This window comes from Lineus longissimus, chromosome 13 (assembly GCF_910592395.1).
Source record: "Lineus longissimus chromosome 13, tnLinLong1.2, whole genome shotgun sequence".
Taxonomy (NCBI): Eukaryota; Metazoa; Nemertea; class Pilidiophora; order Heteronemertea; family Lineidae; genus Lineus; species Lineus longissimus.
The window spans coordinates 7574922-7589153 of NC_088320.1; the positions used below are offsets into that span (position 1 = coordinate 7574922).

General features: G+C 41.2%; 1 protein-coding gene across 8 annotated transcripts in view; it reads right to left on the reverse strand.

Annotated features, from left to right (window-relative positions):
• LOC135497863 (poly(rC)-binding protein 3-like) overlaps positions 1 to 14232 on the reverse strand; it is a 210199-nt gene that overhangs the window by 49712 nt on the left and 146255 nt on the right. The window contains exon 1 of one of the 8 annotated variants that reach the window (XM_064787839.1): positions 9284 to 9403. The exons of the other annotated variants lie outside the window; for them this stretch is intronic. The gene's annotated coding sequence lies outside the window, so the exon portion shown is untranslated. Of the gene's footprint in view, positions 1 to 9283; positions 9404 to 14232 lie in introns of those variants that run through there. 8 annotated transcript variants of the gene reach the window in all.

A 14232-nucleotide genomic window follows, 5' to 3' on the forward strand; every position in this document is an offset into this window, starting at 1 on the left:
TATACACCTTTCCAGAAATGGGGCGCTGAGTGTCCGAAATAGTGATGTCATAAGGGGAAACTAGGCCTGTGGTGGAGGGACAAAGGAGATAGTCATGGTTGACCAACACACTTGGATGCCTTTAATGACGGACAAGGGGGAAAAAGTTAGTTCCAATGCAAGCCACCAATTTCGGAAAGCATGTATAGGGGCTGATGTATTGGGGGGGGGGGGGGGGCAGATGTCAAGGGGCGGAAGAGGGACTGAGTGACTGAGTCTAAAAAACTGCACATATGCGAAATTCCGATTGTTGACAGACTACCACATGACATCTGACATTGGCCACTAGAAGCTTGTTTGTCAATTAAATCTCCGGTCATTTTGCATGCTATGAAACTTCCGCGAGTCCTTTAAATATCAAAATCAATCGCGGGGACCAATCTTCAGTGGCCATGGCTGGGGGGGGGGGGCACATCCTTCTACATACCGTAGCTGGGTATGGGAAGGCCGAGCTAAAACCTCTGCTGTTGCAGCGGTAGCCCGGAGACCAGGATCATGGGATTCCGTATTTTAGCAAAATCCATAGCAACGATCGCGTCATCGAGCCATCGCGTCGTCGAGTCATCGAGTCGAATACCACAAGCCAAATGGTGGTGCCTTTGGTAATTGAAACTAGAAATGATGAATATTTACCACTGGCCCGGGATGGAGGAAAAGGCAAACACAATTCACAATCAGCAGTCCAAACAAATTGGCCTTCAAACCTGCCGAGAAGAAGCCTCGGTGATTTTCGAGAGATAAATTGAGACAAATGGTCCGTAGATCTAGTTGAAGTCCCTAACCTCTCACTAACCTCACTTGACTTGTGGGGATAAATACACCTGTGCCAAGGTGTTAAGTGCCCAATGACATCAACCTATCTTTTACTTTACACCCGAGTTACAGGGCGATTAACATGTTTTTTAACACCATCACACTGTCAGCAATGCTGGCGATATGAGGTTCTGTGTTGTGGTACTACCCTGGTGAAGTAGAGGCCTGAAATATAAATCAACTAGCATTGTACCCGTGGCGCAGGCAGGTTCAAATGGGCTATACCTTGAATAGATTGAATTGCAATAAACATCTAATGCAATATCAAAGGAGCCATATCGAAGAGACAAATTAAACCAACCATTTGTCCACAGACTCGAACCTAGCTGTGGCGTGCTGTATGCGTGCATATAAAAGTATATCAGTTGGTCCGATAGAGATGATGAGGCAATGCCTCGTTCCTTAGTCAGCAATATGCGCCTTTTTATACGGAGAAGAAGGAGTACCCAGATAGGCCTTCACATGTCGGCCTATAACTTTAAAATGCGTGCTCCTCCTACATGTGGCCAGGTCTCGGGCAAGGCACTTACTGGACAGGCAAGCTAGAAGTTCAGCACCGTGAGCAGCTCCCTGATAAGGCCATTTCAGGTTCAGCGCGCCTCTTCAGATCAAGTATTGAGAGCTGTGGTGAGCACATAAACATACCATGGTAACCTTCATTATCACGGGTTAGCTCTGGCTAACACAGCACCCATAAACAATAGACCACCAATTTGACCCCAGCTCCTTACTGCGGGAAAACCCAAGTCCAGCAACCGAAAGTACCAAAAATACATTTTTGTTTACATTTGAACTGCACACATACGTTTGTTTACAATTTCTTTCCCCGCGAAATCTCGAAGATCAGGTGACCTACAATCGTGGATTGAAAATAACATTTACCTTGGTTCAGCAGGTCAACGCGTGTACAGGCTGTTCCAATCACCCCCCTACAGCCAGCCGTTCAACAGGTAGTGTTAGTCACCCCACAGGGAGTGCAGGTGATTCATTAATCCCCTGCATAACTAAACAGCAATGACTTGGCTTCCGCGAGTGGTAAGGAGAATTGACTGTGTCCGATTAAAAATCCCTCATTACTGCTCCGCTGAAGTAAATTTCCGAAAATAAACATGACGTTGCATCAGGATAACATATCACCTGCAAACGTGCAAAATTTCGAGACGAAACACGACCCCCAAATGGCACTTTAGCGAGCCGCCTTATAGTATTATGATATAGATTGTTGATTGGCCAGTTCTATTTTTAAAGGGGTAATACGCCATTTTAATTTACTGGTGGCTCAAGACAATAGTCATCCACAACACTGTAGTGCAGATACTGTGTTTGCAACACATTAGGATCAAGCACGATTCAATGCAGTTATCCACAAGGCCATTGTACAGCAGCAGCTGCATCCAGCTTCCTCGTCAGTACTTTTCATCACCATCATCTCCATCAAAACTGTACTGAAATCAACGCATTATGACACAAGCACCTGATATCAAAATAGTCGTTTCGGCAACCTCTTCAAACATGTCAAATCGAAATCTGAGCTTTCATTGTCATTGTTTACCTTCTAATGTCGCAATCAAGCACGTTCAATAATTTTATTCATCCGAGCAGATAATAATTGCGAGGCAAAATTGATAGTTACGAAGAAAATGGTCGTTGCTTTTTCGATTACATGTTAATAATAGCCCATTTTAAATCTGAAACAAGGGAAATTAACATTGTTTGTGCATTCTCTTGCAAGATGAATAATTTGAGATTGCGTAGTTGTATTAAGGTGATCAGACCATTCCAGCATTAAGCCGCAAAAATGAGGGATTTTTCAATGTTTTTTACGGTCTAGACATTGTCCAAATTAGTTTTAAGGTAATAAATGGGATACTGTAAACAATGAAATATTTGTTAGAGTTCTATTTTCACAGATTCAATAATGCGAAAGTTCAGATTCAAAACAAAACTCAACTTTAAAGGCCTACGCTGCTAGTTGAAAATTTGAAATTTGTAACTGAATTAGAAAATAACCAATGGTGTCCATATTATGTACCAAATATAAATTTCAGCAATGTCATTGTGTAGACAGATATAAAGGAAGTACTATGAACACCATGTTTAAGCAAATTCGTAAGCATAAAAGCTCCACGATATTGTGTATTACTGCATTTCTATTTTCCTGGACCACCAGAATTATAATGAACAGCATAGGCTTTCTTTTAAAAACATGATGTGCACCTAAATTATACTCCTCAATTCGAATCCATCAGAAAATAGTTGCGTGTATCCCTATCATCGCTAATAGTTCTCGATACTGCTCATCAGGTTTTGCCCGAAGGTCTGCGCCAGGCATTTAGCGACCAATTTGGCAATTTAGCAATGTAACAAGATGCTGTGGAGTATTTAGGAGCATTAGAAATGGTGGCAATTCTAAGATAGTGACGTCTCATTATTGGCGAGGAGATTGACCGATGTTGTTGTTAGCTGTGGGGCGGACCTGCCGAGCGATCGTCGCACAAAACGCCGATGTCAATACTGATGATTAGCCCGGCAACGTCAATTAGCTGGTAATAGGAACTCAGTGGCCAACTTCGTCTCGTTTTCTGGTCACATAACAGACGTAGATTTTATACCCTTCTACAATGTCAACCATGCCCATGTGACTGAGGTAAGCTTAATACTGTAGAAAGTAGCAGTGGCCGATGTTACATGTTTGGTAAGTGAGTAGTGGTCTGCCTGCAAGTGCAGCAGTACGTTAGTAGTGGTCTGGCTGCAAGTGCAGCAGTTAGTGCGTAGTGGTCAGCCTGCAAGTGCAGCAGTAAGTGAGTAGTGGTCTGGGTGCAAGTGCAGCAGTAGATAGACTGGCAACGAACCAAAATTTCGTGGAGTAGTGGAGTAGTGGTCCGCCTGCAAGTGCAGCAGTAAGTGAGTAGTCATCCGCCCGCAAGTGCAGCAGTAAGTGAGTAATGGTCAGACTGCAAGTGCAGTAGTAAGTGAGTAATGGTCAGCCTGCAAGTGCAGCAGTAAGTGAGTAGTGGTCTGACTGCAAGTGCAGCAGTAAGTGATAGACTGGCAACGAACCAAAATTTTCAAATGCATTTTAGTTACATTTTAAACTCTGAAGCCTTTTTCTTAACAACTGCAAAAGTGACCTCTTAATTGTTAAGAAATTAACGGACACATCTCATGTTAAGCAAGGTGACTTTGGCCAACATCGCGAATGAAACTATTGAATATTGCTCAAAGCACCTCCTTGCAATAACATGAAAAAGCTTTCTCATTTAAATGGTCGTCTTCCACGACATGTTCTTTGCCATGTAGTTTATTGAAAGATTATGTCATTTTGACATCAAAACCAGCTTTGGGGGGGATGACAAATGTTGAAATGATGTGACGAGTTGTAAAGATTGTTTTAGAGAATGGCTTCAATACCCAGCATATATCAAACATCTCGACATAGGTTGTTCAGTCGTAACGGTGTTGCTCATGCTTAAAGACCTTTGCCGCTCGTTTAAGGAATTGATACCGAACTGGAGGTATTGGTTTTTTCACCAAAACTGCAGGGTGGACCTAAAATGTCGACCAAAAATCAAGAGAGTATTTGTTACGATCGCGGGCGAGAGAAAGATGATGATCAGCTTTTGTCCTTGACATTCAGGAAAGAAGATGAGACAAAAATACTACTGTTGATACACTGATAGAATCCCTCCAAGTCCCTCTGGATTCGGGGAGAAAACCTAGAACTCAACAATACACATGTACCACACAGACAACATGGAAAAGACAAAGCCACACGGTATCCCACGGTTGTGAAACAAGATGTTTGTTAATCACAATCAAGTGCTCAAATACACTTGTGGTAGAAGCCATCCAACTCCTTGGACAGAAATATACCAAATGTTAAGATGAAAGGGCAGATATGTAGGCAGTTTGGAACAATGATAGGAGGAGATGTGTTCCAATATGGCAATAGATGTCGATGTGAGCAGCAAGAAACCTAAGTCAGTCTCTAGTAAAAGTACAGTTGTAGCTGGAGCATTCTGCAAGAGAGGCCACTTAAGAGCAACGCAACTGCAAACTATGATTTCAGTCACTGTGACTTAGCCATGACATTATGACAAGTGACTGCAATTAAACCAATACGTGGCCACATTCCCGCCAAGATCGTCACGCAGTCACGGCGACGTCACAGATCGCCGCGACAAAAAATCGCTCATTTGTACAGCACTCAACCCTTTGCCGTTCAATCAAAATTTCCAATTTCTGATTGATTTTGAGAATTTCCAATCAGGTAAATATGTACGGAATAAATTTGTTGCTGTGTACATGTAGACAAATAAACAAATACTTTAGATGCCAAGTTTCAGCAAATTTGCATGCATAATAACTGCACTACGCCATTGCGTATAAATGCATTTCTATATTCCTCACCCACGATTAAATACGAGCAGTGTGGCCCTTTAAACAAGGTTCCATTGCAGTCAAATGTATGACAGAAATGAATACGACTCCACTATGCATCAAGACAAACAAGAACCTTGCAATCAACAAAGACTAAAAACTATTAAATAAACTTATTAAACACAATAATCGGCTTCAAACAAAAAAAGGAACAGAAAGCAAAGAGCACCTCCTACGAAATTTCCGGCAATAAACATTGTACTAACATGAGAACATAAGCGCGTCCCTCGAGAGCGATGAATCAATATGAATAACACGTCCTTACCTTACGACGATAAATCTCATGCGCGACGACCAGCACCGGGGCACTGCACGTCGCAAAGATATTAGTAATGAACAACAGGAGAGGGCATCATGGGAAATCTACCGGATGATTATAGCGCAATTACGCAGAATCTCGGCTCGAACCGCGTATGCAACATTCATAAAGTTGTGATTTTCTTTGAGGAATAGCGCGATAATAGGTGTTTAACCGGAGTTGGGACATGTCAATGATATGGTAATGTCAAGAGGGAAAGTGGCAGAAAAACGGGGAGGAACCGTGGCTGGGGGCCGCTTAAAACTGAAACCGGTCGTTATCGCGTATATTTCTTGAATGTAAAGAGTCGCATTATTAACCCTTACCTTCCCAACGGCCTTTGGCATTCTGACTGCGACAGAATGTTCTCTGATTAGGTAAGACTGGAATTTAACAATTTGAAGGAATTGCTTCTGGTGGCACCTTCTAATGCATATGGCCATTATGAACTGGCTGATGCGCTTTGAAAAACATTTACCTGTGGTGCTCAAGGAGCAAATGGGGATATCTCTTCAGCCACTATTCCTATACTTAATGCGCTTAAGAACGGTCCCAAATACTGCTAATGAGCGACTTTAAATAGCATAATTGAGCATATACTCAAGTAAAACATCAGATGAGGTGACGTTACTAACGGTTTTCTTATTGAGTAATTAATCTTGGGTCTGTTCAAAATATAAACATGAACAAATGAGGTGATCTGTAGTCCACAATGATCGCATTAAATTCTCGAGCAACTGACAAGTGTAATATATCATTTGACAGGTAATTTTGTGCACAAACAGCCAATGTCAGTAAGTACATTTTTCTGTATTTGAACCCGAGCGCCAACTTTTGCCAGAACAGACCATATTTTAGTTCAGATATTCAAAGACTTCGTACAATATTGTCTTTGACACCGCACAGAATGAGACAGTGACGTGACACAATCGATAAATTCTACAAAAGAGCTGCGGCCTACGGCTGCGAACTATTCATTTCAACAGAGAGAGGCTGATTAAAGAATAAATTGAACTTCTCGACTTTTTTTGCAGCACCTGCCGTTTCCGGTTTCACACATTATTTTACCGATGATATTAAAACCTTTGCAATCGACTTTATAAAGTTGCACTCCGAACCATTTCTAAATTACGCAGATTGAAATTGATGTCAATTCAACAATGATTAGGTGCGAGGGTTCACTTTTCGAGAATAATTGGGCCCTAAAGTGGCGTGAATGCATCTTTCTAAATTCATATCAAGTCCAAATCAACGTTAAAATGAAGCAGCGTCAAACTCTTAAGTGCCTCGGATGGAAAAATAGGAAATCGACACGTCAAGCCACGGAGCACATCTGGTGAAAGCCATCCAAGTCCATTTGCAGTTTGCACAACGAAAACGAAATGGAATTCGTTTTCAATTTATCAATTTTCAGTGTCGATTTTCAGAAATTAAAAGACTTTCTAAAAGTTTCGAACCTCCTTTTTCAACATTTCCAGATCGTGGATGAACTACCAGTGTATTTATTTCATTTGATGATTCAATTTAATTTTTTTGTAGCTGATGGAGATATGATTATTCATCGAATAATTTTTAATTTCTTTGGGGAGAAATTGGATTTCAGTGGCAAAACAGTGCTTTGCACCAGTGAAATCATTAACAGAGTTCCCCACCATGCTTCTTGCCCAGGTGCAGCAACCAGACCAAGTTCATCTTTTCCACTTTAGTTCCTGGACAAACAAGTTAGCATCATGACAGATTTATCATGTTTATGGATTGGTAATGATTTTAATGTCAGAGCACCCAGACAGATCGACTCTGCTTCCAACCAGGAAAAAAACTGATTCAAGTCTAAATTGTGTCAAAATAATGGTTACAGCACCTCGCCACCAAAGAGATTTGGGGGGAGAACACTGCATAGGACAGGCTAGTCAATTCAAGTCTTCCAACAAACTGTTCAGACAAATTTACTTGTTCTAACAATCCTGCGCCAATAAAATTTGGTTGAGCGAATTGGAAAACGGTGAAAGTGTTCCGTACCCACCTGGGGGCCCCGCCGTCAGATGCTAGTGTCACTAATCAATGGGCTTTATGGCGGAACTGGGGGTTATAAACAGCTGACGTCGACAGCTACTGACGCGCGCGGGCTCAGAGAACGCGGGAATAATCCCGCGCAGGCAACAAAAAGGGATCTTGAGGGAACAATCCGCAGAGATTGAAATCGCGATTAGAGCTTAACAGAAACGCTCCAGGAACAGACGTTTTGATGAAAGAATGTACGATTTCAATCTTGGGAGCAAAAGAACATGCGTCAATAACAGCATGCAGCTTTAGACGTGTTTCACAAAAGATGCTGTCACCACTGGGATGGTTAATGCATATCATTGAGAACAACCTTTAGCCTTTGAAAGCAAATATATATATAGTTTGGTGAGGTGGCCAATGCCTCTAGTTTGGTGAGGTGACCAATGCCTCTAGTTTGATGAGACAACCAATGCCTCTAGTTTGGTGAGGTGACCAATGCCTCTAGTTTGGTGAGACAAACAATGCCTCTAGTTTGGTGAGGTGACCAATGCCTCTAGTTTGATGAGACAACCAATGCCTCTAGTTTGGTGAGGTGACCAATGCCTCTAGTTTGGTGAGACAACCAATACCTCTAGTTTGGCAAGGAAACAAATACAATATCTATTTTGGTATCAACTACTCAAACGCAATGATCATCAAATAAACCAAGCCATTGTTGCCATTTCATTGTACAACACTTAACAACACCACTACCTGCCAGAGAGAACTCCAGTGACATTGTCAACTCGAATTCTAGCATCGATTTAATGAGAGGCCATATCTTTTGCAAGCAGCCCACTGCTCCATTCATCTCCTCAATTGAAAGATCATGACTGGTGGAGTGTGTCCCATATTAACGGCTCACTCTACTGTGACCATCACAATGATGTCGTGACACTGACTGCTGGATGACAATTAGGGACAGAATAGAGATGGACGACTGCTCACAACAGGTGTCAAGTGAACAAGAATGCATGGTACAAAACACTCGCATGTAAATTGAGGACCAAAATACTGTGAAATCCTCGTTAAGGGGTCAATGATCAGGCCCCTTAGAATGGAAAGGTTGAACATGGTCACCATCATTTTGGATCCAACTTGAAAATACTAAAGCAATAAGAACTCCTTCGCAAAGAGGTGAATGCCAATTTCGAGGATGGAGGCTATTCTCTGGAAAACAAAGAACAGACTCCCAAACTTGAAACTGGCATCCACTTTATTTTGAACGAGTTCTAATTGCATTAGGATTTCAAGTTCTAACCAAAATTGTGGCACCTGTGGTCAACCGTTAAACTGGGGACCAAAATACTGTGAAATCCTATCCAAGGGATCAGTAATTAAGCCTATACCTTGAATGCAACTCATAGGCCTGATATCTGACCTCTTGGAAAGACTTTTACAGTATCTCTGCCAAGAACCATCCAGAAGAAAACTTAAACACAACACTGCTATTTGCTTGAAATGTAGGAGGAAACTGGAGACCCTGGGGAAAGTTTGTCACTCTATCACTCGAGAGGACTGACCGAGGTTTGGGCCCATGACCCAAAAGGGGACACGCGCTGATGCTATGTACATCAGCCTAATTGCTGCTTACCTTAACAGCCCCAGTTACCAAAAGCAAAGAGCAACTCGTCAAAAAATTATACTCACACAAATTTAGAACACAACGAATAATAAAATAGACAAGAATTGATAAATTTCCTATGTATATATCTCCTGCAGCCACTACTCTATGTATCCAGGTCCGACTTAGTGAACATATGTCGCCTGAATCCGACACACAACTGATCGCAATAATCTTGTGCAGTCTTTCCCGGGAAAGATTATTGTCCAGTCGCCGCGCCAGCTTGCTTTATGGTATTGTGGTGAGAGAGGTGAAAATTGATCGATTTCAAGTCGACATGCAAATTAATTCCCGGCATGCGATTGTGGTTGCATCGATATCTAACGCTTGCATCGATTTTAATGCTTTAGAGACTCAGTAAATGCGGCAGTGAAAGTCATCAATCTTTGAAAAACATTTAAAATACTTCGCCGTGTGGCTTTTGTCAACTTTGTCCATCTTGACACACAAGGCTCAAAGATTGCCCAGTCCCTTTCAAAAAAGATGAGTTGACTTTTGTTATACCTGACCTCGAAGCGAGGGCCTATACTAGATGCCCTCAGAAAACAAGGAAAATGCTATTATTGTCACTTCACCAATCATCCTTCACCTTTCAACAGAAAACAAACTCTGGGCACAGATCCATGGGGGGGGGGGGGGATGCACCAGACACATGTCTCCCTCCAATTCATTAAAATCTTCTAAGTGGGTCATGAAATTTTGGAACACACCAGGAAGTTCGATGAGAAACACACTGCACGCCCCCTCTTTTGATGTAGCTCCTGGGCCACCCCTGGAACTATACTTGACTAGTCATCAATAATTGTGGACATCTTACCAACTAGTCAGCTGACTTGAAGAAACACATACGTACCTACAAATAGAAGAATATGAAATTGACATTAGAGTGGATGGATGCAGATCAAAGCATCTGGCCAGACTTCGGGCACAATAACAATCACATCTGCTCTGTCTGGAGGGGACGATGGCTCAGAGCACCTGGCATAACACTTTTTGGTCCCAAGGTTACTTCCAAGCACTTTAACATTGGTTTTGTTTTCGGAAGCACATTATAATCATGTTTCAAATCTGAAACCACTTAAAGGGGTACGACGTTTGGAAATACGGTGGGCAAGAAAAATAGAAATGCAGTTAAACACAATGCTCTAGTGCAGTTATTATCAAATGAATTCGCTGAAACCTGGTCTCGATAATATTTGTACATCTGTCTACTCAACGGTGATGCTAAAATGTCTATTTAGTGTGTATTTACACAATTGGAAATGTTAGGCATTTCACAGCCTTAACAATGATAATACTCAGTATAGAAAAGAGGGCAACTTCCAAGACGAATTCAGTTTTTATCAATTTGTTACTCCAAGAAAGACAGTCAGGCCAATAGGGGGCTGGAAAGTGTGAGAGATTATCTCAAAACATCCCCCACCACCACCACCCCGTAATGAATAGCATACACATTCATTCATTCTGACTCAAGATAGAATCCATTTAGATGCAATCTCCAGTTGAATATGAAGACAGTTAGCGAACAGTTAAGAGACTAATTCCCCTTCGCCCCGCAAATCGGAATCTCGGTGACAATTTGTGGGTGACAGGTGCGCTGCTGATGCGACCATAATGACTCTGCCGGCATCGTTATTGGCGGGTGATAGGCTGTCATTATCTCCATGTTGTCCACACATTGACAGACTGTGAACTGCATAGATAAATATAGTTGTCACGAAACTGGATTTGAATCATATTCAGTTTTCTTATCTGTAGGGATTCCACGTACTGCTACCAAGGTGTACGTGATGGTTACAACATATCAAAAGGAATACATGTATCAAATTAGCACGTGAGGACTTTTTATACTAATTTCAGGAGCTTTTACTCCAAGTGTACCAAACAGCGCATGAAGAGAAAGGCCTCACTTGCCGTTGTTGGCCAGGGTTAATGGGCATATTCTAAAGGGTGGCCCTGAATTATTTTCTCTCACACAATGCCATGGATAGACAATAGAATTCTATTGCGCAAGTGAAAATAATTCTGGGCCACCCTGTATAGCAGATACAAATGCATATCAATAAGCGCTGGGTTTGGGCCTTCCTCAGGAAAGTATTATTTATGCAGATTTTGCCCTTTTGGAACACAAAGTGCTACTCTACTCCCCAGGGACTAAAACATTACATGCGGCCCTGTTTTTCCACTAATCATCATGTGTTTGCCCTTCCAACATGGCAGTGAATGCATATGAATTTAGATGCAGGTAAGAAAGGTGCAGGGAAAAAAGGTACTAGGTAAAAAGGTCCTAGGTAAAAAAGGTACTAGGTATATAGTGTCTTTATTTTTATGCTATAAATTACAGAAACTTGTTTGTAAACAGACAGAAAGGAAGTTTATGGTAAATGAAGATAAGTAACATGATTTTCAAGTGTCCCCATTAATTCTAGCCATTCTGACCCTAATAATGGTGGTTAGAAAGACATATCGACAATATCTATGAGACTGTTCAGTGAAGAAGGGGTGAACAGGGTCAACGATACAGCATGCCTTTCCCTGGCACCAAATCATCAACAGCATCAAAGACCTCATGACCAGCTGACGGGAGAAAATGCTACGCACTCGATTAAAACGATGATGTATTGACTGACGGCAATTCCTCCCGTTCTCCATTGTGTTTAATTGGTCGCCATGGCGATTTGGTAACACCTTGGCCAAACATGAATTGAGAATTTTATGACCAAGTGTCGCAATAATATGTGACCAGAAATCGATTTTGAAGCGAAATTACTTCTGTCTGCGTTTTATTTTGCAGGAAGTTTTATACAAAGTTTTTCAAAGTGTTTAAACTGCTGAATCGAGTGTACAGTCCTCAACATGGATAAGTTGGAAATACAGAGGAACCTCCCTTAGCGGACACCTCTCTATTAAGGACAACCTCTAGGGACACCAGTTCTGAAACACAGGCATTTCTCTCTTCTGATTGTGGACAGTGTTCCCCTCGAAAATCATACTTTGGGGACTTGAATGCAAAGAATCTTAGTCATGTAAGCCGCGAAGATATAAACGTGTACGGTATTACACAGGATGGTCTAAAATAATCCACCTCCATCAAGAAGTCACGCAAATACATTTCATCCAAACCCTTTTCCTATTCATGTTTATAAACTTAACACGGAAATGCTCTATGATGACCCTATCTCCTCCTGGGGATTATGCGCGTTAAAGTAAAGTCTTACTGATTTTCCTATCCCTACAGAATTAAAGGGACTTAATTTCATATTAAGGTTTGCGTCCAAATTACATTTAACAAATTTAAAAGAAGTGATTACATCTTCAGCATGGAAGGTCAAAAGTGTATTTTACTTTATGTTCTGTTTAAACCTGGTTCAACGTGATTAAATAGTCTTAGGGAGCTTGGTCAAAGAACGGACAATCATTCCGAGCGCTTGACTTGAGATTTTATCTGCCGCAGCTGGGGAGGGGAGTGACTTTCAGGTTAAATACCCATTACTGAACAGTTTGAAGGAAAGTAGACTAATTCTTGCCACTGCTGAACCAAAATGATACACATCAAAAGGAAAATCTTCAAGTAAATTCATCAAGTTTTGTTGCATTCTATAAATCACAGTGGATGGTTCATGAAGTGACATCACAAGTCCAGCAAGGATCCGGGTTTTGCTAGTGATAGCCTATTTGGGGAGTTTTCCCCTTCTCAGGAACAGCCTGTGCCTCTCATGCCCAAGTCATTGCCGCCAATGCTAGATTAACGAATTACTAGCAGTGTGTTTTCTAAAAATTGGTCTGCGCAAAAAAGCGCACATCGGCGCATGTCCTCGTTGAATTCAACAACGAATTACCTTTATTCTCTGTCAATTTGTTTCAAGTTTATTGTACTTAACGCTGAACTTAACTAACTTGTTAGTTAAGATTAGGATAGTGGCTAATTTGTTTTTTAAGACCAGGCCAAGATTTTGAGTACCTTTTCGAATCAACTTCTTGATACCTAGTTGGCTACAAGTAAACACTCCTATCACGGGTTATTCTAGCTTCCAAAGGCAACATTTTCTTTCTGGGAATCATCGAATTTCGCTAAAAATCCATCACTAAAGATAACAAATTGGCTAAAAAACCGTCAATGATCTCCACTTTTATTGATTATCTCAAGATAATTGAATCCATCAGGAATAAAGTCTCCAAAAGTTACGATCACCCTCGGGACGCAGGACAGTACACAACATCATCTTCAAATTAAGCCGCAGCGGACGAAATATTTGAAGTCTGAAAACTCCTGCCGGCAGTCGCAATTATACAATGATAAACTTATACCCAGTCGCCCGGGATCGTGTAAAATAATGAGCGCGTTTCGCTCAAAGCACGGGCGATCATGACTTCAATTCACGATCCATAATTGAGGCTTTTTACTGAGAAAATATGAACAGAGTCGCCTAATTAAGCTGCGAGATATTTTTAACGGTGGGCAAAAAATCTGATAGAATGATGTTTTATGCATAAAGATATGACAATATCTAATCACTAATAATATGCTCGTGAGTGTAGTTGGTGTAGTTAACTCTTTCGGTTCGAAAATGTTTCACACTTCAAACTGAGAAATTTCCGCACACTGTACGTTTTAATTTTGTTTTTTGTGACCACCAAATAGGCAAAATTAAAACACTCCAAAGAAGAAAATTTTATTGAAATAATGTAAAACTAGGCCAAAAGTAAAATTTCACTCAACTGCAAACTATGCTGTATTGCTACATGTAATTGTGGATATTTTTCAGCTTACAGTAAGTTGCAATAAAATATGCACAATTTTGTTGTTGTGTGCGATAATTATTGCAGGTTGACGCCACAAAAATCTCTCCTGCGGGAGCACTTTACTGGTGCTGATGCTGAAATATGATTCTGCAGTACGGCACAATCACTTTCAGGATAAGTTTTTATCAATGACAGTGAATTGTATCTTTTCAATTCGCCACTTAAAGCAATC